The sequence below is a fragment of the Rutidosis leptorrhynchoides genome, chromosome 3 (genome assembly GCF_046630445.1).
Source record: "Rutidosis leptorrhynchoides isolate AG116_Rl617_1_P2 chromosome 3, CSIRO_AGI_Rlap_v1, whole genome shotgun sequence".
Taxonomy (NCBI): Eukaryota; Viridiplantae; Streptophyta; class Magnoliopsida; order Asterales; family Asteraceae; genus Rutidosis; species Rutidosis leptorrhynchoides.
Genome location: NC_092335.1, coordinates 363257050 through 363283962, shown reverse-complemented (window position 1 = coordinate 363283962; position 26913 = coordinate 363257050). Strand labels below are relative to the sequence as shown.

The 26913-nt window shown below is 36.2% G+C and overlaps 1 non-coding gene across 1 annotated transcript; it reads left to right on the top strand.

The window, feature by feature from the left end:
• Nucleotides 1-23191: 23191 nt before the first annotated feature.
• On the top strand, nt 23192-23298 carry LOC139903438 (small nucleolar RNA R71). The gene has a single exon (XR_011778256.1). It is a non-coding gene; the product is annotated as a small nucleolar RNA R71 (small nucleolar RNA).
• Nucleotides 23299-26913: the final 3615 nt, after the last annotated feature.

Sequence of the window (26913 nt, the reverse complement as noted above, 5' to 3'; positions counted from 1 at the left end):
ATAAAATGATATAGTTTCGGAAGTATGCTATACCAAGTAACCAAAAGTTTTTGATCTGGCACTTGATTCGGTCACAATCACGCTATGCAATCACCGCTCTCTCACGGTTTACACCCGTTTTGGTACAGGTGACCTACTATTGAGTTCCCCGAACTCGTAGGATTTCATGTCCAATGGTAATGAACATGTGGAACACTTTTGGCTTCTTTGAAATCATGAAATATAATATAAAAAACCAAGCCATATCAAAAACAAGGGTTTTGGTCGAATTTTAATTGTTTTTCTATTTTTTTTTCTTTTTAAACTAACTTTTCTCATTTTTTATTTTTCCCCTAATTTTTTCAAGTTTTTTTTTTTACGACCAAAACCCCGTGAAACGTCAAGTCTTTTAATATCAAAACTAGTATGATGATGATTTCATTAACAACCAACCCGAGAGATTTTATATCCCCACCCCACACTTGAGATCAAGCAATGTCCCCATTACTTGAGATCAAAAATAGATGAAAATCGAAAGGGTAAGAAAAATAAAAAACTTATCGAGTTAACCACTAATCGTGGAATGATAGTGACAGATGGCGCTGAACTGACTGCCAGCATAAGAACATCGTCCATTCCCGATCCTCACACCAATATCATCAATCAAGTAGTTTTGCTGAACTTAATGCCAGACTTGAAAAATCGTTTCACCAACATATCTAAGAAAATAAAAACATACGAACTACATAAACGGGACAAGGTGGCACCACCCGGTACCGAAACGCCTTGTCTCCGAATAAATCCACAGTACATAATGAAAGTAACTAATTATCCAAGTACAGAACCAAATAAAAATGTTTGCACACAAAATACAACATGATCATCGGGCTCGCAGGCCTTCCTCACTGAAAACCATCATACGGCCAATTGTCGTGCCGATATTGCTGCTGAAACCTCTGATGCGCATCCTCAAACCTTTCCTCCTCACTATAAATCGGGGCCTGCACTCATGGCCGAACTGGACTGCGATAATACATGGGTGGCTGAGCAGTAGTACCATAATAATGATCCGGGTTGTAGTAGAAAAGACGAGCATTGTGCCTTTGCCAATCGCTTCCTTATGCCATCCATTGCTGGTCATGCAAAGACTCAGCCGACCTCTCATCGACCCTCTGCTGACTTTCCCACATACGGTCATTATGCGACCGTTGTTCTCCCCGAAACTCATCAAAGCTGTCTGACACACCGATTTGCACGTTATCAACCCGCGAGACTAAGTTATCCTAAATTTCTTGGGAAATACCCCAAGGCTGACCCCCCGCTGGCACATTCGGAGCAATCGGCTCCGCCTCATCACCTCCTTGAACATTACCACCGGCCTCGGGCTCTTGTGGCTCAACATATGCGACCAAGCCAACTTGATTCGCATCCCACATCACAAAACGCACATTAAGATAAAACCTTAATTTAAAAGGTTTCATCACTTGCAATGGGTCGGTCAATTTTGTACACCTGCTAAAATTGATGTTGAAAAACCTCGCAATTTTTGTAACAAAATGACCACCAAGAAGTGGCCTCGATGAGCGTGTCTGCCTCGACTGATTAGATAAATACGTAGCAATTAACATACACAAATCAACATGCACATTAGCCCGAAATCGATGCATTATCCATAACTCGGTAGAATTAACTTTATCATTCCCATTTCTTCTTCCACAAAAAGTACACGACAACAGTTTATGGAGTAACCGTAGATCTCTGCTTCAAATATCGGACCCTTTCGACTCATTAGACACAAATGGAGTCAAACCCGAAATTTTAAACCAAAAGTCTCGCTCGTTATAATAATCCTGATTCCCGATGAACTCAGTTTCTTTTTTCAAATAGCGTGCTAAAGACTTCTCATCCAATTCTTCATACAAATTTAGTGCTCGAGCCAAATCAATTCGACTCATGGCTCAACTTTCTCCTCCTAAATGAAATGTCAAAAAGGCTTGATCCGTCCCATCCCTTCGAGAATGGAAACTTAAAGAGGAGAAAAACTCAACAATTAACTCACGGTAAAGATCGTCTCTCAAAGAAAAAGCACGTTCCCAAGTGCCAAGATCGACCCCCTGTCTCGACATCACCAACATATAAGCAATATCCTCCTTTATCTCACTAGATGCACTATTTAACTCATCCCAACTAAAATACCAAGTCACTTGAATATTCCGGGCAGAAATATATTCAAAATGTTCCGAGAATTGCTCCTCGAATTTTTTGTAACCAAATCTCCGGATTAGTTCTTCGCTCTTCATCTCTTCGGGATTGAGCCGTGGAGGATGATGGAGCATCAACTCTGCTTCTCTACACACATGAAACAAAAACCAAATCAAACACAAAACAATGAAAAGTTAGCGTTAGGAAAATCAACATGTTCTACATACTTGCATCAACTACCATTAATACTCGTCTCAACTTCAATTAGGCATTTAGACAAAAGCAAGTATTCAAAACATGTGTTTCTGTTCCATGGTATCAAATTCAAACCAGATCTCAAAACACTATATCATGTAAGTGCCCCATTAAACAACCCCCATTTAACTCAATTTCACAAACTCATCTAGTTAATTAACCAATTCCAAGAAGATTAAACCATTCAAACAACCAAATAAACATCTCACAAATCACAAAAATCATCATGCTTTACCAAATTCCAAAATCACATATGACCCGCCCGAATCACCCCACACTATCTTAAAACATGTATCTATTAGCAAACATCTCCCTCACAAACAAAATCCCCAAACATTCAACATCAAATTCGGATTTATCACTACCCTAATTTCAAGAATCAATATTATGCATAAACTACACAAGAATTCAAGAAGAAAACACAATAATATCATATTCATCAACAATTCATCACATATTGAGGCATAAAAGTGTCAATTAAACAAACCCCTTAAAATTTCAAACATGAACCCTAGAATTAATAAAATTAATTAAGAAACATGAGAGAAAAAGCAAGAGAATAGAAAAATCGGACCTTAACCGACATGATTGAACAAGGAATTGAAGAAATTAGACAAGGATTGGTGATAAGTGAAATTAGGGTTTGAGAGCTCAAAGTATGTTGAGAGGTAAGTGTGAGAATGGTGAGTGAAAACAGATTCAAAAACCCCTAAAAAGGGTGAAATCTCGTCGGGTTACGTAGTGGGTCGGATTGACCCATTCGAGTTAAAACATGATCCTTCGGGCAAGAATCTGTGCGACAGAAACGTCGCGTCGTGACATTAGTGGTCACGTCGCGGCCATATGCTATACCTGATACTAATTCTTTAAAAACTCGTGAACCTTAAAACCTTTGAAACCTCGCACCGCGACCACATTCCTCGCGACGCGAAGATGAACGTGTTTAAAACCCATTTTTAAATGGCTTTCTGTTACCAAAACCCTTGTTATATCGCGCCGCGGCTATGTCTGTCGTGCCGCGGCAATGTGCTGGACCTGGTACCTCGACTTTTTAAGCTATGCAGCAAACTCAAATACCTTTAAACACCCAATCAATTAACAAAATAACAAGTAATCTATCATAATTAATCATTTAGGATTTAAGACTCAGCAAACCCGTGATCAAACCTATTAATACAAACTATACAACAATGTGAACCATGTTTAACGAGTCGTTCACAAAACTCGTTTCCAACTTCAAGTAACCTTAGGACCGGGTTCAACGTGAACCCCGTCATCAATCTCCATCGGACCATCAAAATATTTCTTTACACGATGTCCGTTAACCTTAAAAGTAGTACCGCTTGCATTTTTCAACTCAATCGTACCGTATGGGTACACCTTAACAACCTCAAATGGTCCCGTCCACCGGGACTTAAGTTTTCCCGGTAAAAGCTTTAATCTAGAGTTACACAAAAGCACTCGATCGCCTTCATTAAACTCTTTTGGATCCTTTAACTTCCTATCATGCCATTGCTTGGTTTTCTCCTTATAAATCAACGAATTTTCATACGCATCAAGGCGTAATTCACCAAGCTCATTCAATTGCCCCTCCCTTAGGCGTCCGGCTTCCTTTAAATCCAAATTGCACTTTTTAAGCGCCCACATAGCCTTATGCTCAATCCCCAACGGGAGATGGCACGCTTTTCCATAAACCAACCGATAAGGAGTGGTACCAATTGGCGTTTTGAAGGCGGTTCTAAACGCCCACAAAGCTTCATCGATCTTATTCGCCCATTCCTTCGGATTCGACCCTACAGTTTTCTCAAGAATCCCTTTGAGAGCTCGATTGGTATTCTCAACTTGTTCGCTCGTTTGGGGATGGTATGAAGTAGAAACTTTATAGAGAACTCCATATCACTTCAATACCTTCTCCATTTGGGCGTTACAAAAATGAGTACCCCTATCGCTAATCAAAGCTTTAGGAGTTCTAAATTGAGAGAATAAATGCTTAAGGAAGGAAATCACAACTCGTGCATCGTTTTTGGGTAAAGCTTGCGCTTCGGCCCATTTAGACACGTAGTCAATGGCAACGAGTATGTAACTATAATTCTGAGATTTCAGAAATGGCCCCATAAAGTCAATTCCCCAAACGTCAAATACTTCACAAACTTGGATGCTTTGTTGAGGCATCTCATCCCGTTTGGTGACTTTACCGGCCCTTTGACAAGAATCGCATGATTTGCAAATCCGGTGAGCATCCTTGAAAATTGTCGGCCAAAAGAAGCCGGCATCATAGACTTTACGCCCCGTGATTTGGGGTCCAAAATGCCCACCGGTAGGCCCACTATGGCACTCGGTCAAAATACGCATACACTCCTCACCGGAAATGCACCGGCGGATAACCCCATTGGGACAACAACGAAAAAGATAGGGAGCCTCCCAGAAATAGTACTTAAGGTCACTAAAGAATTTCTTCCTCTTTTGATGCGACCACCCTTTTTCCAAGAATCCCCCAACGAGATAATTAGCAATGTCCACGTAGCACGGCTCGTCCACCTTGTCCATCGTCATGAGATATTCATCAGGAAAATCATCATGGATACTCGATTCGTGAAGGACTTCGAGATTTGGGTTCTCGAGTCTAGACAAGTGGTCAGCCACTAGATTTTCAGCACCCTTCTTATCCCGGATCTCGATGTCGAATTCTTGCAAAAGCAAGATCCATCTAAGAAGTCGAGGTTTCGCATCCGGTTTCGAAAATAGGTAATTAAGAGCAGAATGGTCCGTAAAAACTATAGTCTTAGATAAGACTAAGTAGGACCGGAACTTATCAAAAGAAAAGACCACCGCAAGGAGCTCCTTTTCAGTGGTAGTCTAATTCAATTGTGCTCCCTGCAAGGTCTTGCTTGCATAGAAGATGGGTCGGAAGTGTTTCTCGACCCTTTGACCCAAAACAGAGCTAACAGCAAAATCGGAAGCATCGCACATAAGTTCGAATGGAAGGGACCAATTCGGAGCAATTATGATTGGCGCATTGATCAGTTTCTCCTTAAGAAGATTGAATGCCTTTAGGCATTCTTCGGAGAAATTCCAAGGCGTGTCCTTTTCGAGGAGTTTGTTCATCGGGTTAGCAATTTTAGAAAAATCCTTAATAAACCGCCGGTAAAAATCGGCGTGCCCGAGAAAACTCCGAACACCCTTAACATCGGTGGGTGGTGGAAGGTTCTTGATAGCCATTAACTTCGCGGGATCCACCTCAATACCATCCCTAGAAATCTTGTGCCCGAGAACTATGCCCCCTTGAACCATGAAATGGCACTTTTCCCAATTGAGCACAAGATTAGACTTCTCACACCGTTCCAACATCCGTTCCAAATTAAGAAGGCATGAATCAAAAGTGTCACCGAAGACCGAAAAGTCATCCATGAACACCTCCATTAAATCCTCTATCATATCGTGAAATATGGCCATCATGCACCTTTGAAAAGTGGCCGGAGCATTGCAAAGGCCAAAGGGCATGCGTCGGTATGAAAATGTGCCATACGGGCACGTGAACGTATTTTTCTCCTGGTCCTCGGGCGAGATAGGAATCTGGAAATAGCCCGAAAAACCATCAAGAAAACAGTAAAAGCTGTTCCCTGCTAACCTTTCTAGCATTTGATCCATGAAAGGTAACGGGAAGTGGTCTTTGCGTGTGGCGTCGTTCAACTTTTGATAGTTAATACAAACACGCCACCCCGTGACAGTCCTAGTGGAAATTAACTCATTTTTATCGTTAGTGGTAACAGTCATACCACCTTTCTTAGGTACACAGTGTACCGGGCTAATCCAAGGACTGTCAGAGATCGGGAAAATCAGACCTGCGGGTTCAACCTCCTTTGTCGTTGCTCCACAGGTTTGGAGTTATCCTCCATTAGGATTTTGTGGGTGCAATATGAGGGACTAATACCCTTGATGTCGTGAATTTTCCATGCAATGGTCGGTTTATGGGCCTGCAGCATGGTTACAAGCTCAGTTTTCTGACCTGTAGTAAGAGAAGAAGAAATAATTACCGGGAGCTTAGATTCCTCCTGCAAATAAGCGTATTCCAAATGATCAGGAAGTGGCTTCAATTCTAACTCGGGAGGTTCTTCAATTGAAGACTTGCTCCGGTAATCCGTATCACGTTCGAGTTCTTTAAACTCTTCCTCAGTCGGCTCATAGCCGTTTTCCATCAAGGTGGTCAAAATATCCACCTCCTCAACCTGCAAATCTTCATCAATTTCAATCAATGAACATTCTCCTGAACCCTGTAACTCTGGGAATTCCTGCAACAACTCAGACTGGACATTCACAGTGTTAAGAAAATAACATACATCATCGGTGTACGCAGGGTATTTTAAAGCATGGTCAATTGAGAAAGTTGCATGCAAATCATCTATCCTAAGGGTCAACTGTTGGCCATAAACATCAATGATACACCTAGCAGTATTTAAAAATGGCCGACCCGGAATAAGTGGAATCCTCTCATCTACTTCCATATCCAACACCACAAAATCGGCCGGGAAAACTAACGACCCGGTCTTAACTAGCATATTCTCGATAATTCCACGAGGGAATTTAATGGAGCGATCAGCTAGCTGAATAGCCATACGTGTGGGTTTCAACTCCCCGGGGTCTAGCTTCAAATAAATAGAAAAGGGCATTAAATTTATGCTAGCCCCCAAATCTGCCAACGCCCTCATACAATCTAAATTACCCAGTAAGCAAGGAATGGTAAAACTCCCAGTATCCTCAAGCTTCTTGGGAAGCTTGTTTGCAACTACCGTTGAGCATGCGGCATTCAACCTAACTGAAGACACGTTCTCCAGCTTCTTCATGTTAGTTAGCAAGTCCTTAAGAAACCTTGCATACTTGGGCATACCTGCAATCACATCAATAAAAGGCAAATTAATGTTAACTTTTTTAATTAAGTCCATGAACTTGGACTTTTCTGCCTCCAGCTTCTCCAGTCTCTGCTTCCTCGGGAATGGGAGCGGTGGTTGATACTCTTTAACTACCGGTTTTGCAGCAACAGTTTCCGGTACCCTCACAACCTTCTCAATCACCTGTTCTAGCTCCTTATCCCCCTCCGGTTCACTAACAACTACCGACTCGCTATCCTTAACCAACGGCACTCGCAAATCATACTCATCGGGTACCCTCGGTGAATCATATGCTAAACCACTGCATGTAGTGATAGCATTAACCTACCCGTTCTTCGGGTTATTATCTGTCCTACTCGGTAACTCCCCCGATTTCCTCACATTATTCTGACTAGCAAGTTGACCAATTTGTTTCTCCAGATTCTGAATAGCCGCTTGTTGATTTTGAAACATTTGATCATTCTTCTCATTGTTCTGGGTAATAGTAGTAACAAGCTGAGTTTGAGAAATCACAAGCTTCTCGATCATAGGTTCAAGGTTGGACTTTTTCTCTTCGGCTTGGGGTTTCTGAAAATACCCGAGAGCTTGCTATTGATATCCTCCACTAGAACCTGGCTGGAACCTCGAACCTTGATTACCTTGAGGATTATAGGGATTGTTGAAATTCCTATTAAACTGAGCACGTCCCTGAAACTAATTGTTGTTCTGCTGACTAATATAAGCAATCTCTTCCTTCTGATTCATAGTCCAACCTGTATCACAAGATTTTTGCCAGATGTAATCCCCCACAATACTCACAACCAACCTTCATACCATGAATATCCTTATTTATCTTCTCCAAATTCCTACCAAAGGAATCCAACTTAGCACTTATAGAACCAAAATCGTCATATGAACCATGGGTTTCGGTCCTCTTAACTGAAGCTGAATGGAATGACTCATGATCTTGATGTCATTCGTGAGAGTAGGCAGCTTGCTTTTCAATTATCTCTAGCGCCTCTTCTTCGGTCTTATCCATTAACGTACCACCTGCTGCTTGATCAATAGTCTGACGAGTTGGGATGTCACAACCCTTGTAGAAAATCTGGACCTTCTGTAAATCATTCAACCCGTGTTGCGGAAACGAGCGTAGCATATTAGAATAACGGTCCCAAGCATCAAATAATGTCTCGCTACTCTTTTGTCTGAATTGAGAAATTTCTGCTTGAAGTCTAGCAGTTCGAGACGCAGGGAAAAACTTCGATAAAAACTTATCCATCAAAATCTCCCAAGAGGTAATCGTACCCTCTGGTTGCTTATCTAACCATCTCTTTGCTTCTCTCTTAAGAGTCCAAGGAAAAAGCCTTCTCTTGATCGACATATCGGCAACCTCATGCAACTTAAACAAATTGCATACATCATTGAAAACACGAAGATGCTCGTTAGCATCCTCATTATCCTTGTCATGAAATTGGCAGTCAGAAGAAATCAAACTCAGGATCGGCCCTGTAATTTGAAAAGGCTGAGTGATGTTCGGTTGAGTAATCGAATTGCCTTGGCCCCCTCATGTGGCCTTCAACTTTTCTGCCATAGTCTGAAGACGAGGTGGTTGTTCTTGGTCAGCCATATCTTCAGTCTCGAAAAGATCTAATGAAATGTAAGATTCTTCTTCTTCTCTGATTTCAGGTGGTGTATCGGGCACCACAGTCTCAGAACTACTTCCCAAATTAATTATATTAGCACTCGAAGAAAAAGATGAATCCACTGTAGACTGTTGCTCTTGACTTAAAGTTCTGAATAACTCTCTTTCGGGTTCTGCAAATGGTTGAAGAATCGGAGAATTAGAAGAACGCGTATGTGGCATGCACTACCTGTTACCTACGAAATCACAACTAACAACTGATTAAACGCACCGATTCAACTGAGAATAACGAAAATAAATAATAAACTATAACTAAACTAAACTAAAAATAATTAGATAACAATCTTAATTTTTGACACAACTGTCCCCGGCAGCGGCGCCAAAAACTTGATGTGTGAAATCGTGTCTATAATTTATAATGGAAAATGTCGGTTAAAAGATTACTACACACTAACGGGCAGTGTACCCGATTGTGTAATAGTATAAAATTGGTAATTCCGAAATCGTTCCAAGGACAGTTTAAACGTGAGAATTAAGATTGTAACTAATAAAATAATCTAGGTTAATCTATGAAAATTGAAAGTACGAGATAGTTTGTTTTTGGCAATTTAACGATTAGCCGAATCAAAGATTGATTAAATGTAAAAGACAATATTTTTGGGTTTTTAAGTTTAAATAAATCAAATTGTAGACTCAACGGAAAATAAAGATAGTTTGAATTCAATAGATAAAAGAATGTTCGCCTAGATCTCCTATTTGCAGTATTGGATGATTTGTTATTAAGCACTAGTTCTATTTATCAATACACGCAATTACAGAGTCGGTTTACCCAGAGTTCTCTTTTAGCAAACACGTCAAACTAGGATTTATTGGCTTAGGGTTCCCTTTCACTAAAGACCTCTTTCGTTTGTGACTTAGTAATTAGCTAATTATAAGATTAAGATTTAATTGGTTACGCGTTCACTCCACACAATTCACCCATATTTTGTTCAATCAATATTACCCGGTTTACCCCCTGGTTCAGTAAGCATCCAATCGGTTAAGACAAATCAATTGGAAATTAGATCACTAAATTGAAACAGAGTTCCCTTTGTTCAAAAAAGATTCACTAATAAACCTAGTAACAATAATCAACACCCACAAGAATGGTTCTTAATCAAAACTCATAATTATCATGCATTAATCAATAAAACATTAAAGTATCATCCAAACACATGCAAATATTCAATCTAGACAAACATTAAAAGCTTAGCCAACAATCATGGCTAAAACCAAAATCACAAATAAATAAAGGAAAGAATTCATTGTTTATGACAAAGAAATCAACCTAATTAAATAAGCAATCGTGGATGATGAATGGATTGAAGGTTGAATCTGGAATGATTGAAGTGATTGAATGATCTTGGAGTTCTCCAAAAATCACCAAAAATCGCCCAAAAACTGCTACAATTCGTCTTGATGGAAGAATGATAAATTAGGGTATTTTTCGGGCCTTTAATACCTGCCAAATTAATCTGGACCGCCCAACTGTCGCGCCGTGGCCCATAATGTCGCGCCGCGACAAACAACGTACCCTAGAACCCTTTTTAAACCCTTTTCTGATCTGGAAATTATGTATATGCCGCGCCGCGGCCAGATTGCCGCGCCGCGGCCAGATTGTCGTGCCGCGACAAACAACTGAAACTGATTCTCATGTTTATTTTTCTCTTTTTCCTTACTTTAACTAACTCAATTCCTCATGAACCAATACGTACTTAACATTTAAATCCTCGGTGCACCAATAATAACAACCAATCAACAAAATGCCTCAAAAACTTCAAAAACCGCATCTCTTCTACAAATAACTCTTCAAACTCGAACATTCGCAATATTATCAAAATAAACACCAATTCGTATCCGAACGGACTAAATTATGATCGATATCGCTGAGGAAAACGTGTATAAAATATGCGATATCAGTAACCAAGTCCATTGAACCTTGTTGCAAATGATGCAACTCGTCCCGGATTCTATCAAGGTCGGAAGAAGTTCGGAATTCTTGGAAGAATTCCTTCTTAAACTCCTCCCATGTTAAGCTCATGCATTGCTCTTCACCATATAAATTGATTTTATCGTTCCACCACAACTTGCCTTCTTCACATAACATGCTAGACCCATACCTCGTCTTCTTCTCGGGAGGACACTCCGCGGTACGGAACGCCCCCTCGATATTGAAAATCCAACAAGTGCTTTTCAATGGATCCCTCACCCCATTAAACATCGGAGGTTGAGTATCCTTGAAATTTTTGTAGTGGAAGTCCCACCTTCCTTCACCTCCTTCACCACGAGGATAAATGTTTCTAGCATCAAGAGCCTCATCGACTGTGGCCTTCATTCGTTCATTAATTAAATCGATTATTTGCTCGTCAACCGATTCCTTGAAAACCTTTCTCATGATTCAAGATGGCCTCAACTTTGGCCGTGAAATCGGGGTCCTCGCTTGTACCGCCGATATCATTATCGTGTCCGTTTCTCGTCTTCATTCTATAAAACGGAAAAGGTTAAATCATGAACGAAAAGGCATAACACGAAAATATATACATGCGCACCACACTACTCCATCTTGCTCAACAATCGTCGTACATTACTCGTTTGACACGATTTGCACCCGTAACAATGGTAGCTAATCGTTGTTATGCGAGCACGTCGCATTAACTTGCTAGTACCACGTCCATCTCGCTTGATGATTGCTAAACACAACACAAAACCATTAGCACAAGGTTAGTCCACATAAACCAAAGTACTAACAATTCCCGATTAGACCCAAAGTCCTATAAGTCCCGCATAAAGCGCTCACACAATAAAGTCTAAATCTAGGCACCTATCTCAAGTCGCCTAAATCCCTTAGACCATGCTCTGATACCACTTGAAACAACCCAACCCGTATTCCATACGATAATTTTTTTTTAATACACATTTACGCGCCAAATAAATATGCAAACCATTCCAAAAATTCCATTTAAACGTACAACAATTTAAATGTTTACAAAGGCACGAAGGCCATTAATTAAGTTTAATACAAGTTCAACCCACTACAATGATAGTTTATAATCCAAACGACACTCGAGCATGGTTTGGGGCTAAACTACCCAAAACATTAGGCCAAACTTCAAAAGCTATGCCAAAAGCACCCCCTGTCAACATAAACGGGAGAAAACTAATCCAACCGTATGCCCTTACCCTTGTCCAAGCTGGAACCTATAAAATGATAAACAACGAGAGGGTAAGCAGTGCTTAGTGAGTGCAACAATTATACATGCATATATATAACCTATCCATTTGCAATCACAACACCAAATACCTCATACGAACTTGTAACTCAAATAGCATGTCAACATACCCGTAACACTAACAAGTCGTACATTATCACACCACTTCATTAGCATATACTCAACTCAGTATATATATAATATGCTAAACAAAACAACAATCTCAATATGGTTAACCAATATCGCTATGGTGCTACCGGCTCGTGGTTCACACCATATGCTTTTGAGTCATACTCGTTTATAGTGCTACCGGCTCGTGGTTCACACTCGATGCTACCGGCTCGTGGCTCACATCTTAGTTTATAGTGCTACCAGCTCGTGGTTCACACTCGATGCTACCGGCTCATGGTTCACATCCTAACCCACACATGTTATGGCACTACCGGCTCGGTGGTTCATACCATAACATTCACAAATAAATACGCTATATACACATACGTATAATTACTCCACTCACCTTGTCACAAGGATGATGATTTAGCACTTCCGAGCTTCAACGCAATGTACCTAAATCATTAAGTGCACATTCAATTTCACAACTAGTGGGATTAACCACGATACTCCCACTTGAGCATTTAATGACCCAATTTGCATTAAATGACTCAACTACACACAACCGCCCATAAATGGCCAAGACTCGACTTTAATCACTAAGGCGAGTGAATTAAAGTCTACTAAGTTCAATTAACACAAAACTTAGGGTAATCCATATCCATTTCATCTAATTAGGTCAACTAGTACATTTTGACCCATTTTATATTACTTAGACTCACAATCAAGTCAAACTTACCGATTAACACTTCTTTCATTAATCCTAAAGTGCATTAGTGACTAACAACACCATTTGACACTTTCAACCTCAAATCATAATGCCAAACCCTAGATTGTGGCTATTAGGGTTTCATTACAACACCACAACCCAAATTCACCCGTTTTACCCTCAAATGGGTCATACAAATCTCTAGTAACCAAAACCCTAGCCATTAACCAATTAAAACTTAAAACATAAGGTTAGAACTTACCAAGACTATTCTCTTGTAGCTAACAACAAGGAGAACAACTTTAATTCTTGCTCCCAGGTTTGATTCACAAATCTTCACCTTCAAATCTCAAGATTAAACTAAGTGGGTTTTGTGTTTTGGGAGAGAAATTGGAAAGAAAAGAGAAAAGGAAAATGAAATAAATGGAATAAGTGGCTGTGATTTAATGCTCCAATCTGATCTACAAGCAAAAAGACCAAATTACCCCTAAAACCCTTTTAAATTTACTAGAAATCGGAGTCAGAACAGCAGAGATGCCGCGGCGCGGCCCATTTGTCGCGGCGCGACTTATCGAATGAAAAACGACCCCTTTTAACCCAACTTCTGATCCAGATTTGCTTGTTATGCCGCGGCGCGGACCCAATTGTCGCGGCGCGGCCTGAGGCTGCATTTGAACAGCTCGAACAACTTAAACAATTTTCGATTTTATTTAATTTATACATTCCAAACCCGCTTCCTATATTCACCTAGCCTTCCACAATAGTCTCACAAGACTTAACGCTAACCAAACTCATGTTTAAACTTATACATGCACACATTATCAAGTATATATATATATATATATATATATATATATATATATATATATATATATATATATATATATATATATATATATATATATATATATATATATATATATATATATATCTACACATATATTCATACATTTACGCATAAGCTAACGAGTTATAAACATACAAATGATTAAGTAAGTACCTTTTGATACGTACGGGAAAACGAGATGTTACATAATCCACCCCTGTTTTAATGAGTCTAGTAACTATTAAATCATCCCCGTGTTCGGTCAAATGAACAATAATTCGTACTTATAAATATCCCGCTCATCGTACCCGATTAAGCGTATGTGGTTATATATTGATACGTCAAATCATAACCGTTATATTAAATTAACGAGGTATCATTTAGTTAATATAAAGCCCATTAATAGCCCATAGTCTAATTTCCACAAGTGTCGATCTTTTGTTCAAACCCCAATTATGGTCCAAAACCCAATTATCCTGTCTTTAATATTTAGTCTAGCATCACGATTACTTCGGCTTAAATAAGCATAATAATAACTTAGCTACGAGACATTAATAAAAATAATTTAAACATAACTTACAATGAGTATTAATAGCGTAGTGTTACACGGACAGAGTTTCGACTTACAAACTTAAAACATTCGCTAACATAACCTTATTATTATTAAACTTTAATATTAAAATTATAATATTAATATAAATATATTGAGAGAGTAAGAGATTTAGAAAATAGAAAAGGTATATCTTTCATTACTCCGTAGTCTCGTTTTATAGGCAAATGATGAATTGGAAATTTTCACTTATGACCCCTTAACTATGCTCAATTAACAACTTTTTATTATTTATTATTATTCTTATTATGAATTATTTAAATATTATATTATATTCTTGTGCATAGTTGACTTGTACTTTCAGCTCCATTGCGTCGAGCGTTGAAAGTTGGTTCATGTCTCGATTCCGGATTTTCGAACGCCTTTTCGTATAATTTAATATCTTGTACTTTGCATTTTGTGGCTTGTACTTTTGTAATTTTGAGACGTTTCTCATCAATAAATTGAACCACTTGAATTGTACTTTGTACTTTTTAGCTTTTTGGTCATTTGCGTCTTCAAATCGTCGAATCTGTCTTTTGTCTTCACCTTTTATTATTTAAACGATAATTACTTAAAATTAGAACAATTGCAACTAAAAGCTTGTCTTTATTAAAGGATAATGCTATGAAATATATGTTCGTTTTTAGCATTATCAAATATTCCCACACTTGAGTGTTGCTTGTCCTCAAGCAATATAGAACTTGAATATAACTTTACTAGAATCACTTCTTTATTCTTCACACTTTGTACATCAGTGATTTCAATACGGCGGTTATGAACAATGATGGTAACGATGTGGTTTACAGTCTCACATGACTATAAAAATTTAGATCCGTTAGGAACTTGGATCTTTATGAAAACATTTGATCTTTTGAAAATTCAATCTAGTTTTTACTCTAGATAAGTTTTCCGGAATAACCCTTCACCGGTGTTGCAAAATGTTTTTGTGGGTTGTGTGAGTTTTAGATTTGAAAATTTTAGCTCAAAACTTATGGTTTTGTGTCACCCACTTGCAAACCTTGTATTAGGAAAGCAACACGTCCAGTTTACTTGTTCCGTATATTACCTTTCAGTAAACTACAGTCCGGTTGTAAAGGAAAGCGATGAACAAGCAACTGTTACGGAAATGTCTAATGACATGCTTTTGATTATGGTCTATATCGTATCGGATGCAATTACTATCCTTTGTAGGAGCAATAGTAAAGATCACCCTATAGTTTTTCGGTCTGGCACAAGGTCCTGTCTTCGACCATGCTATGCAACCACCGTTCTTACGGTTGACACCCGATTTGGTTCAGGTGACCTAATGAATTCTGATGAATTCTCAAGATTTTACGTTCAATGGTAATGAACGCATTGAAAATAGGTTTTCAGAAAACAAATCGGTTTGTAATTTGATCAAAATATTTTCTCGTTCAAGTTCGAGTTTAGATATCATCGAATTCCATGAGTTTGTAATTCTCAATCTTTAAAGTCAATCTCAAGGATTGAATAATATCAGGCTTAAAAGCTAATTTTTAATCTTTAAGGAGATTATCCTTACTGGGGGTCTGATTCATTAGTCTTATCAAGCTAATTTGTACGACGCCCTTCCCATTTTACGAGACAGATCCTCTCATGGTTAGGATAAGTCTGACCACATGGTGACCCTGTTTGATGCTGAGGTCCCTGGATTTCCTGCCTGATTTTAGAGATGACTTTTCTAGATTTTTCGTCAACCTACAGCTGGTCTGGACGACAACTTCTTGACCTAAATCAAGAAGCGCGTGTCTTTTTCGGAAGACTTTACTTCCTTATAATGATGGAATTGATTCATCGTGTAGATCCATCTTTCTTTCAAAAGTATTACAATAAATCGGGTAAAACTGATTAGTTTAGTCCAAAACAAAAGTACCTGCAATAAGCTTGTACATATATGTTATATATGTTTTAAAGAACTTGGTGAATTCTTCCCACACTCAGCTTTTATTTATTTCTTTCTTTGCCTTTTTATTCTCCTCTATTCCATTTAAATGAATTCAAGCATTTTGGGTTGTTTCTCAATTTATGTCATTTCCAAGGTAACAATAATTTCGGTAGTATCACCTAGTTTTATCGTTCATAAATATGTATAAACATGATTTTGAATTCATTTACTTGAAAATTTTTCAAATTTTCACAAAATTTGGCAATTAAACCAAGCGTAAACCCGAGAGAATTTATAACCCTTCCCCACACTTGAGATCTTGCAATGCCCTCATTTGCAAGAAATCAGTAAAAATTTAAATTCATGAGGGTGATTAGTGTAGAAAAATGATTAAAAATACCGAGTTTGCAAACATACTGTTTTATATCACATTTGATATTTTACGTCTTATTGTTAAAATTAGTAGCTTTTGATGAACTTAATGTCAGTCTTTGAAAGTGCGCTATTTTACCCTGTTTTGTACATAAGATAAACTACAAACATATATATACATATTTTTTTATTTATAAAAACCTTAACTTAATAAAACAAATAATTGAGTAATTTAAAATTTTGTTTTCCTTTTTATTTAGGAGGAGGTTGTTTCGGTACGTTTACCTAGTCTGTCCCTCGACAAAATTTTAAAATTTGTCATTTTAAAGCGATTGTTTTAAAAGCAAAGATTTTGGTTTTTTTTTTTTTTTTGTTTTTTTTGTTTTGTTTTTGGTATACTTTAATTCAATAAGATTAAAAATAATGATAATAAAATTTCTCGTCCCTCCCTTGGGTAAAGCAATTTCGGTTCAACGACCTAGTCTTCAACTTACGACGAATTTTAGAAATCATATTTTTAACTTAATGAGATAAAGTAAATTTTGTTTTTAAATTCACACCAAACTTAAATTTAAAATACATAAAATTAAAAATTCATATTAATATTATTAATATTTTCATATTTTAGTTTTACAAACTTATTTTAAAAATATTAGTTTTTAAAATATTTACAAACTTAAATATATTGATTTTAAAAATTACAATATTAATTTTAAAAATATGGTAAAAATAAAATAAAATTAAAAATCTTTTTGGTCTTTTATCCCACTTTAATCAATCAAATATTATTAAAAATATACGCCCCTCTTTTGGGTAAAGTAATTTCGGCTATATTACCTAGTTTTACTCTTGACGAATTTTTGAAATATTTTGGATTGATTGATTAAAGATATTTATACCTTATGAATAAACGGTAAATTCCGCAGTGATGTAATAAATTTTTGTATGATATCAATAATTTCGGTTTTAACACCTAATTTTATTGAATAGCAATTTAATACTTTATAGCGAACGATTCAGCGTTTATTATCAAAAGGTTAAAAGCAGTAAAAATAAAAATAAAAACTGTACATACTTACCTGCTAGATGGAATTCTCAGTGACCCGCTTTAGCCGACTCATAAGAGAGTCGTACGAATTGGTTTTCCATAGCTACGTAAGCGTATCCACGAATTTTCAATAAATTTTCTTCTAAATATATGTACGGTCCTTCTCTACATAAAGTAACGAACTCGGTATTGGAATGTGTCTGATTGTTCGAACATTTCCCTTCGTGTGACCATTTTCCGCATTTGTGACATCTTTCAAGGTGTCGTGCTCTTCTTTTCGCTGCGAATTTTGATTTTCCTTTACCAAAATGTAACTTATTATGATCGTTTCTAAGTTCTTTTCTTACTCCGTCCAATTTGGCTCTTATTACTGATACCAGGTCACTCGGGAGTGTGTCATTATTACGTTTAGTGATCAAAGCGTGTAGAATTAGACCATGGTTTAGTTCACAGGAATTCTTCATCTCATAAAACCTAAAAAAAATTCAGAAGGGGGGGAGAAGACTAGTTCTTTAGGGTCTGCTAGGGAAAGACCATTCGGATTCCATTCTCGAGAACTACACGAAAACAGAACATCTAACTCTAACAGAAATTCATATTATCCTAAAAAGATTCGATTCTCCCCACACTTAGTTAGCTGTGGTCTCGAAATTGTGATTGACTTCATTGTCAACTTCCATCGGTCCATGTATGTAATGTTTAACTCTGTGACCATTAACTTTAAATTCAATCCCATTTGAATTTATTAACTCTATTGTTCCGTATGAGAAAAATCTTTTGACTATAAATGGTCCAGACCATCTTGATTTCAATTTTCCAGGAAATAGCTTGAATCGTGAATTGAAAAGAAGAACTCGGTCTCCTTCTTTAAATTCTTTTGAACTTCTAATTCTTTTATCATGCCATTTCTTCGTTCTTTCTTTATAGATTAATGAATTTTCATATGCTTCATGTCTTAATTCTTCTAATTCGTTTAGTTGACTTAACCTTAAAAGTCCGGCTTCATGTAAATCAAGATTACATGTCTTCAAAGCTCAAAATGCTTTGTGCTCAATTTCTACTGGAAGGTGACATACTTTTCCGTAAATGAGTTTAAAAGGTGTGGAACCAATTGGAGTTTTGTAGGCTGTTCTAAAAGCCCAAAGTGCATCCTCCAATTTCATGGACCATTCCTTCGGATTTGATCCTACGGTTTTCTCTAGAATACGTTTTAATGCTCGGTTGGTATTTTCAACTTGTTCACTTGTTTGTGGATGATAAGCAGTGTAGATTTTATGAGTTACTCCATATCTTTTGAGAACTTTCTCAAGTTGATTATTACAAAAATGAGTACCCCGATCACTTATTAAAGCTTTCGGTGTTCCAAACCTTGCAAAAAGACGTTTTAAAAAGTTGACTACAACTCGTGCATCGTTAGCTGGGAGAGCTTGTGCTTCTGCCCATTTAGATACATAATCAATGGCAACGAGAATGTAGAGATTATTATGAGATTTTGGAAATGGACCCATAAAGTCAATACCCCAAGCGTCAAATACTTCACATACTTGAATGACATTTTGTGGCATTTCATCACGTTGACTTATTTTTCCGGCCCTTTGACAAGCATCACAAGATTTGCAAAGAAGGTGTGCGTCTTTGAAAATTGTAGGCCAATAGAATCCAGCATCGTAAACTTTTCTTGCTGTAAGTTGAGGCTCATAATTCCCTCCTGTTGGTCCTGTGTGATAATGGTTTAAGATTTGACTAGCTTCATCTCCGAATACACATCGGCGTATTATTCCATCGGGACAACTTTTAAACAAATGTGGATCTTCCCAGAAATAGTGTTTTATATCACTAAAGAATTTCTTTCGTTTTTGGTACAACAACCCTTTTTCAAGGAATCCACATACTAAGTAGTTTGTATAGTTTGCAAACCATGGAATTTCATTATAATCTATCTTCAATAGATATTCATCAGGAAAGTTGTCTTGTATGGCCGATTCATTTAGAATTTCTAATTCAGGATTTTCAAGACGAGAAAGACGATCAGCGGCGAGATTTTATGCTCCCTTTTTGTCTCGGATTTCAATATCGAACTCTTGTAAGAGTAAGATCCAACGGATTAATCGTGGCTTGGCATCTTGTTTTGAAAATAGGTATCTAAGAGCAGAATGGTCGGTATAGACCACCGTTTTAGCTAGAACGAGATATGAATGAAATTTGTCAAAAGCGAAGACAATAGCAAGGAGTTCTTTTTCAGTAGTTGTATAATTCGTTTGTGCTCCTTGTAACGTCTTATTAGCATAATAAGTAGGTTGAAATCGTTTTTCAATCATTTGTCCTAAAACGGCTCCCATTGCAAAATCACTTGCATCGTACATGAGTTCAAATGGTAGATTCCAATTTGGAGTTATCATGATCGGCGCATTAGTGAGTTTTTCTTTAAGAATATTAAAAGATTTGATGCATTCATCTGAAAAGATGAATGGAGCATCCTTTTCTAGGAGTTTATTCATAGGAGTGGCAATTTTAGAAAAATCTTTTATGAAACGTCGATAAAAACAAGCATGCCCTAGAAAACTCGTAACTCCTCTAACATTGGTGGGATGTGGAATTTTAGCAATTGCATCTACTTTAGCTCTATCTACTTCAATTCCTTCCTTTGAAATTTTATGACCAAGAACGATGCCTTCATTGACCATGAAATGGCATTTCTCCCAATTAAGAACTAGATTTGATTGTTCGCATCTAATAAACATTCGTTCAAGATTAACTAGACATGTTTCAAAAGTATCATCGAAGACTGAAAAGTCATCCATGAAAACTTTCATGCATTCTTCTATCATGTCGTGAAAAATTGCCATCATGTACCTTTGAAAGGTTGCAGGGGCGTTGCAAAGTCCAAATGACATGCGTTTATGAGCAAAAGTACCATAAGGGCATGTGAATGTGGTTTTCTCTTGATCTTCGGGTGCTATTGGAATTTGAAAATATCCCGAAAAACCATCAAGAAAACAATAGTAACTATTTCCGGCTAATCTTTCCAACATTTGATCAATGAAAGGTAAGGGAAAGTGATCTTTTCTGGTGGCGTCATTTAATTTTCTATAATCAATACAAACACGCCATCCTGTTACAGTCCTAGTAGGAATAAGCTCATTTTTCTCATTTGTGATGACAGTCATGCCACCCTTCTTAGGTACACATTGAACTGGGGTTACCCATGAACTATCAGAAATTGGATAAATTAAACCTGCATCTAGCAGTTTAATAATTTCTTTCTTAACAACATCTTGCATATTAGGATTTAGTCTTCTTTGGCGTTGCACATATATTTTATGACCTTCTTCCATAAGGATTTTATGTGTGCAATACGAATGACTTATTCCTTTAATATCATGAATTTTCCATGCAATAGCTGGTTTATGAGCTTTTAGCATAGAAATGAGTTGAGATTTTTCATTTTCAGTAAGAAAAGACGATATTATTACAGGTAATTCGGATTCACCATGTAAATAAGCATATTCCAAATGGTTTGGAAGTGGCTTTAACTCTAATGTCGGTGGTTCTTCTATCGATGATTTATATCGATATCTGTCTTCTTCTTTTAGCATTTGAATTTCTTCTGTTGTTGGTTCATATCCATTAGCCATAAGTGTAGCTAACATTTCAGTTTCATCAATTGGTTCAGTTCCTTCTCCTAAAGAACATTCTCCCGTTCCTTGTAATTCTGGAAATTCTTCTAACAATTCTGCATGTGAATCTATAGTTTGAATATAATAACATGTATCATCTGCAGATTGCGGTTGTTGCATGGCTCTATCAACTGAAAAGGTGACACTCTCGTCCTCTATACTTAGGCTCAGTTTCTTACCAAACACGTCTATTATTGCTTTAGCCGTGTTTAAGAATGGTCTTCCTAATATGAGAGGAACTCGAGAATCTTCTTCCATGTCCAGAATAACAAAATCTACTGGAAATACTAAAGTACCAACTTTAACTAGCATGTTCTCCATTATCCCACTAGGATATTTTACTGATCGATCGGCTAGTTGTATGCTTATTCGTGTTTGTTTCAATTCGTGTTTGTTTCAATTCTCCAAGGTCTAGTTTTACGTATAGTGAATACGGCATTAAATTTATACTAGCACCTAAATCTGCCAATGCTTCTATTGAACTAAGACTACCCAGAAAACATGGAATTGTGAAACTTCTTGGATCTGATAATTTTTCTGGTATCTTATTCAACAGCACTTCAGAACAATTAGCATTCATAGTAACAGCCTAGAATTCTTCCATTTTATTTCTATTTGTGATTAGATCTTTCAGAAATTTAGCATATCTAGGCATTCCTGAAATCACATCAATGAAAGGAAGATTGACATTTATTTGTTTAAACATATCCAAAAATTTGGATTGCTCGGCTTCAAGTCTCTCTTTTCTCATTTTACTCGGGTAAGGAAGTGGTGGTTGGTATGGTTTAACATAAGGTTTAGCATTAACTGTGTTATCTTCATTAACCTTTTCAACTACCGGTTCCGTTTCCTTATCTTGTTCAGACTGTGGTTCTTGTGGAGTAGGAATAGCTTCATCAGAAATTACAGGCATTTCAGGTGGTTTAAGTGTAATACCACTTCTCGTGGTAATGGCTTTAGCTGTTTCATTTCGAGAGTTAGCATTTGTATCACTAGGTAAACTTCTCTGTTTTCTTTCACCTATTAACCTTGCTAGGTTGCTCACTTCTTGTTCTAGATTTTGAATAGAAGCTTGTTGATTTCTAAATGCTTGAGCATTTTGTTCATTGGTTTGTTTCTGAGATGTGAAAAACTGAGTTTGAGATTCAACTAGCTTTGACATCATATCTTCTAAATTTGGCTTTTTATCATCGGTTTGTGGTGGTTTATTTTGAAAAATAGGTCTTTGCTGATTGTAAGTATTATTGGATACTTGTTGATTGCTAGGACTTGTTGGTTGTTGTATGGAACATTTCGGTTATAATTCTGGTTTTGATTGTAGATTGGTCTTGGCGGTTGATAATTATTCTGATAATTATTTCCAGGCCTTTGGTTTATGTATGAAACATTCTCTCTTTGTTCCATTGTTAGTTCAATACTGAGACAATCTTTTGTCAAATGTGGTCCTCCACACTGCTCACAACTAATTCGTATTGAGTGAATATCTTTAGTCATCTTTTCCATTCGTCTCTCGACAGCTTCTATCTTTGCAGAAATGGAATCAAAGTCATGGCTAGAATCGGCTCTAACTGCTTTAGATGATCTAACGATATCTTTTTCTTGATGCCACTCATGTGAGTGGGAAGCAGTGTTATCAATAATTTTATAAGCGTCAGTTGCGGTTTTCTTCATAATGGAACCACCAGCTGCTATATCGATGTATTTTCTTGTAGTGATGTCACATCCTTGGTAGAATATTTGTACTATTTGACAAGTGTCTAAACCATGTTGCGGACATCCTCTTAATAACTTTCCAAATCTTGTCCACGCCTCATAAAGAGTTTCATTTGGCTTTTGTGTGAACGTAAATATTTCTCCTTGAAGTCTCACGACTTTAGATGCCGGAAAGAATTGTTTAAGAAATTTTTCAACTAAAACATCTCATGTATCAATCGCCCTTTCAGGTAACGATTCCAACCAATCTTTGGCTTCTCCTTTTAAAGTCCAAGGAAATAACATGAGATAGATCTGTTCATCCTCAACTTCTCTGATTTTGAATAAAGTACAAATCCTGTTAAAGGTACGAAGATGTTCGTTTGGATCTTCCTTCGGCGCACCACTAAATTGGCATTGATTAGTTACCATGTGTAGGATTTGTCCTTTGATTTCATAATCTGGTGCATTAATGCCTGTTTGAGTGATTGCGTGACCTTGGCCAGTGCGTTTAGCTCGCATTCAGTCTTCCATACTTAGAGGTTTCAGATTTTCCATCATTGAATTTGTTGAATCTGAATCACTAGAGGATTCTGATTTAATGGTTTCTTCCTCGACAATCTCTGATTGTATGATTTGTGATTCAGGAGGAATGATAGTGGATCAGGATCTTGGAATTGTCCCTCCGGATTCTCAATTGTGAGATTGGGTTCAAAAATGGATTATCGGAAATTTGAGTTGGAGTACTTGGTCGACTAGATGACAATTCTAAAGAAAAATCAACGGCGACAATATTGGATAGATGTCTTGATCGAGTTACAGGTGGTGAACGTATGAAAGGTGGTGAACGTTTTGCTCAGTGCATTCACTGAATATCCTATTGGTTATAAAAGATAAAAATTATATAAGTTATCAAATTAATAGACTTTTCTGCTTTTGCCCACGTTTCGAATTGCCAATAGATGCAGCAGGGAGCCAGAACCCTTTAAATCGGAAGCTCACAACTCAGCCACTAACAAATCCAATTATTACTACGAAGTAGAAAATTTGGATGTCTATCAATTCAACCACTTAAAATAATTTTTCGTTTGAAATTTTAGAGAAGAAATAGAAAATTCTATGTCCTAAAAACTAGAGCGTCGAGAAATAAGAAAGAAAAAGATTGCGTCGAAAAACGTCAAAAAAATAAAAGGTCGAAAAATAAAAATAAAAAAGTAGCGCGTCGAAACTTAAAAGGATTCTAAACGAAAAACGGCAATTACTTAAAATGATACTAAAATTTTAACACGGCGTCGCAAAATTTTAAGCCACCTAAATCTTAGTCTAAAGAAAAAGCATTTAAAGGATTTTACGGTAAAACCTAAAAATCTAAAAGTATAAAAATAACTATGGCAAAACTAAACTTAATACTAAAAGTTGTAACTAGAGTCTAAAAATCTAAAGGTAATAAAACTTAAAATAAATATATTTTTTTTAATTTTATATACAAAATCTTAAAAATATATATATATTTTATTTTTTAAAAATTTTTTTTAAAAAAAAATTTATTTTTATATTTTTTTATAATTTTTTTAACGATTTTAATATTTCTTTTTTAAGGATTTTAAAATTTTTTTTTTTAAAAAATTTTTTTTTCTTTTTTTTCACGAAATTAATAATTTTTTTTATTATTTTTTTAAAAAACTTTTTTTTAACTCATTTACTATTCATGAATAGTAAATGAAACGAAATTAATTAATTTACTATTCACATGAAAGCGACATGATAGAAATTATTAATTATAAGTTACATAATATACCCCTGAAGTATTTAATAAATACGACTTTTTAAAACTTTACGATTCAAATTTGATTCAAAATTATTATTATATTATTATATTTTATTTCAATATTATTATATTTATTAAATTATTATATTTAAATTAATATATCTTTAATCAATCAAAAACTAAAAAAAAAACTTAAATACCCCGTGAAGACACAAAAAGTGTCCCCGGCAGCGACGCCAAAAACTTGATGTGTTCTAGAGGGTGTGTATGAAACGGCTATCAGTTTAATATTTATTTACTACAGGAAATCACCTAAATTAAACTAAAACACAAAAGGCAAGTATACCTATCGTGTAATAATATAGCTAAGGTAAAGCCCGGGAGGTCGATCCGTGGACACTATTATTGGGTGTCTTACTAGGTCAAATTAGTTAATTAAGTAGTTAAACTAGATTTAGTGATATATAGTAATTATAGGTAACTTTGGGGGTTTTTACCGTTTAATGACCGGTTTGTCGATTTTAAAACTTAAGTCACAATTAAAACCTAATGCAAAATATAACTTAATTTAAAGTGTAAAGTAAATGACGATAATTAAAAGTACAATAAATTAAAAGTGCGATAAATAAAATGACAGTAAATAAAAGTACGATGAGATATAAAATAAAGGAATTATGCTTATTTAAACTTCCGTAATCATGATGTTCGACGTGTTGATTTTAATTTATTACTATGGGTTAATTGTCCTTTGTCCTGGTTTATTCGATATGTTCATACGGTTTTGTCCATAATAGTCCATCGGTCATAATTATAAAGTGCGAGGGTCTTCGTCAAATTATCCTTATACCCGAAGTCAAATATTCCAACTAATTGGGGATTCGGACTGTAACAATGTCTTAATACTTTGTTTAATGAATACACCAGGTTATCGACTGTTTGTAATCCAAGGTTTTAATACTTTGTTAACAATTACACCAATTACCCTTGAATGTAATCCACCCCTGTTTTAATGAGTCAAGTAACTATTAAATCATCCCCGTGTCCGGTCAAATGAACAATGATTCGTACTTATAAATATCCCGCTCATCGTACCCGATTAAGCGTATGTGGTTATATATAGATACGTCAAATCATAACCTTTATATTAAATTAACGAGGTATCGTTTAGTTAATATAAAGCCCATTAATAGCCCATAGTCTAATTTCCACAAGTGTCGATCTTTTGTCCAAACTCCAATTATGGTCCAAAACCCAATTATCTCGTCTTTAATATTTAGTCTAACATCACGATTACTTCGGCTTAAATAAGCATAATAATAACTTAGCTACGAGACATTAATAAAAATAATTTAAACATAACTTACAATGAGTATTAATAACGTAGTGTTACACGGACAGAGTTTCGACTTACAAACTTAAAACATTCGCTAACATAACCTTATTATTATTAAACTTTAATATTAAAATTATAATATTAATATAAATATATTGAGAGAGTAAGAGATTTAGAAAATAGAAAAGGTATATCTTTCATTACTCCGTAGTCTCGTTTTATAGGCAAATGATGAATTTGAAATTTTCACTTATGATCCCTTAACTATGCTCAATTAACAACTTTTTATTATTTATTATTATTCTTATTATGAATTATTTAAATATTATATTATATTCTTGTGCATAGTTGACTTGTACTTTCAGCTCCGTTGCGTCGAGCGTTGAAAGTTGGTTCATGTCTCGGTTCCGGATTTTCGAACGCCTTTTCGTATAATTTAATATCTTGTACTTTGCATTTTGCGGCTTGTACTTTTGTAATTTTGAGACGTTTCTCATCAATAAATTGAACCACTTGAATTGTACTTTGTACTTTTTAGCTTTCTGGTCATTTGCGTCTTCAAATCGTCGAATCTGTCTTTTGTCTTCACCTTTTATTATTTAAACGATAATTACTTGAAATTAGAACAATTGCAACTAAAAGCTTGTCTTTCTTGAAGGATAATGCTATGAAATATATGTTCTTTTTT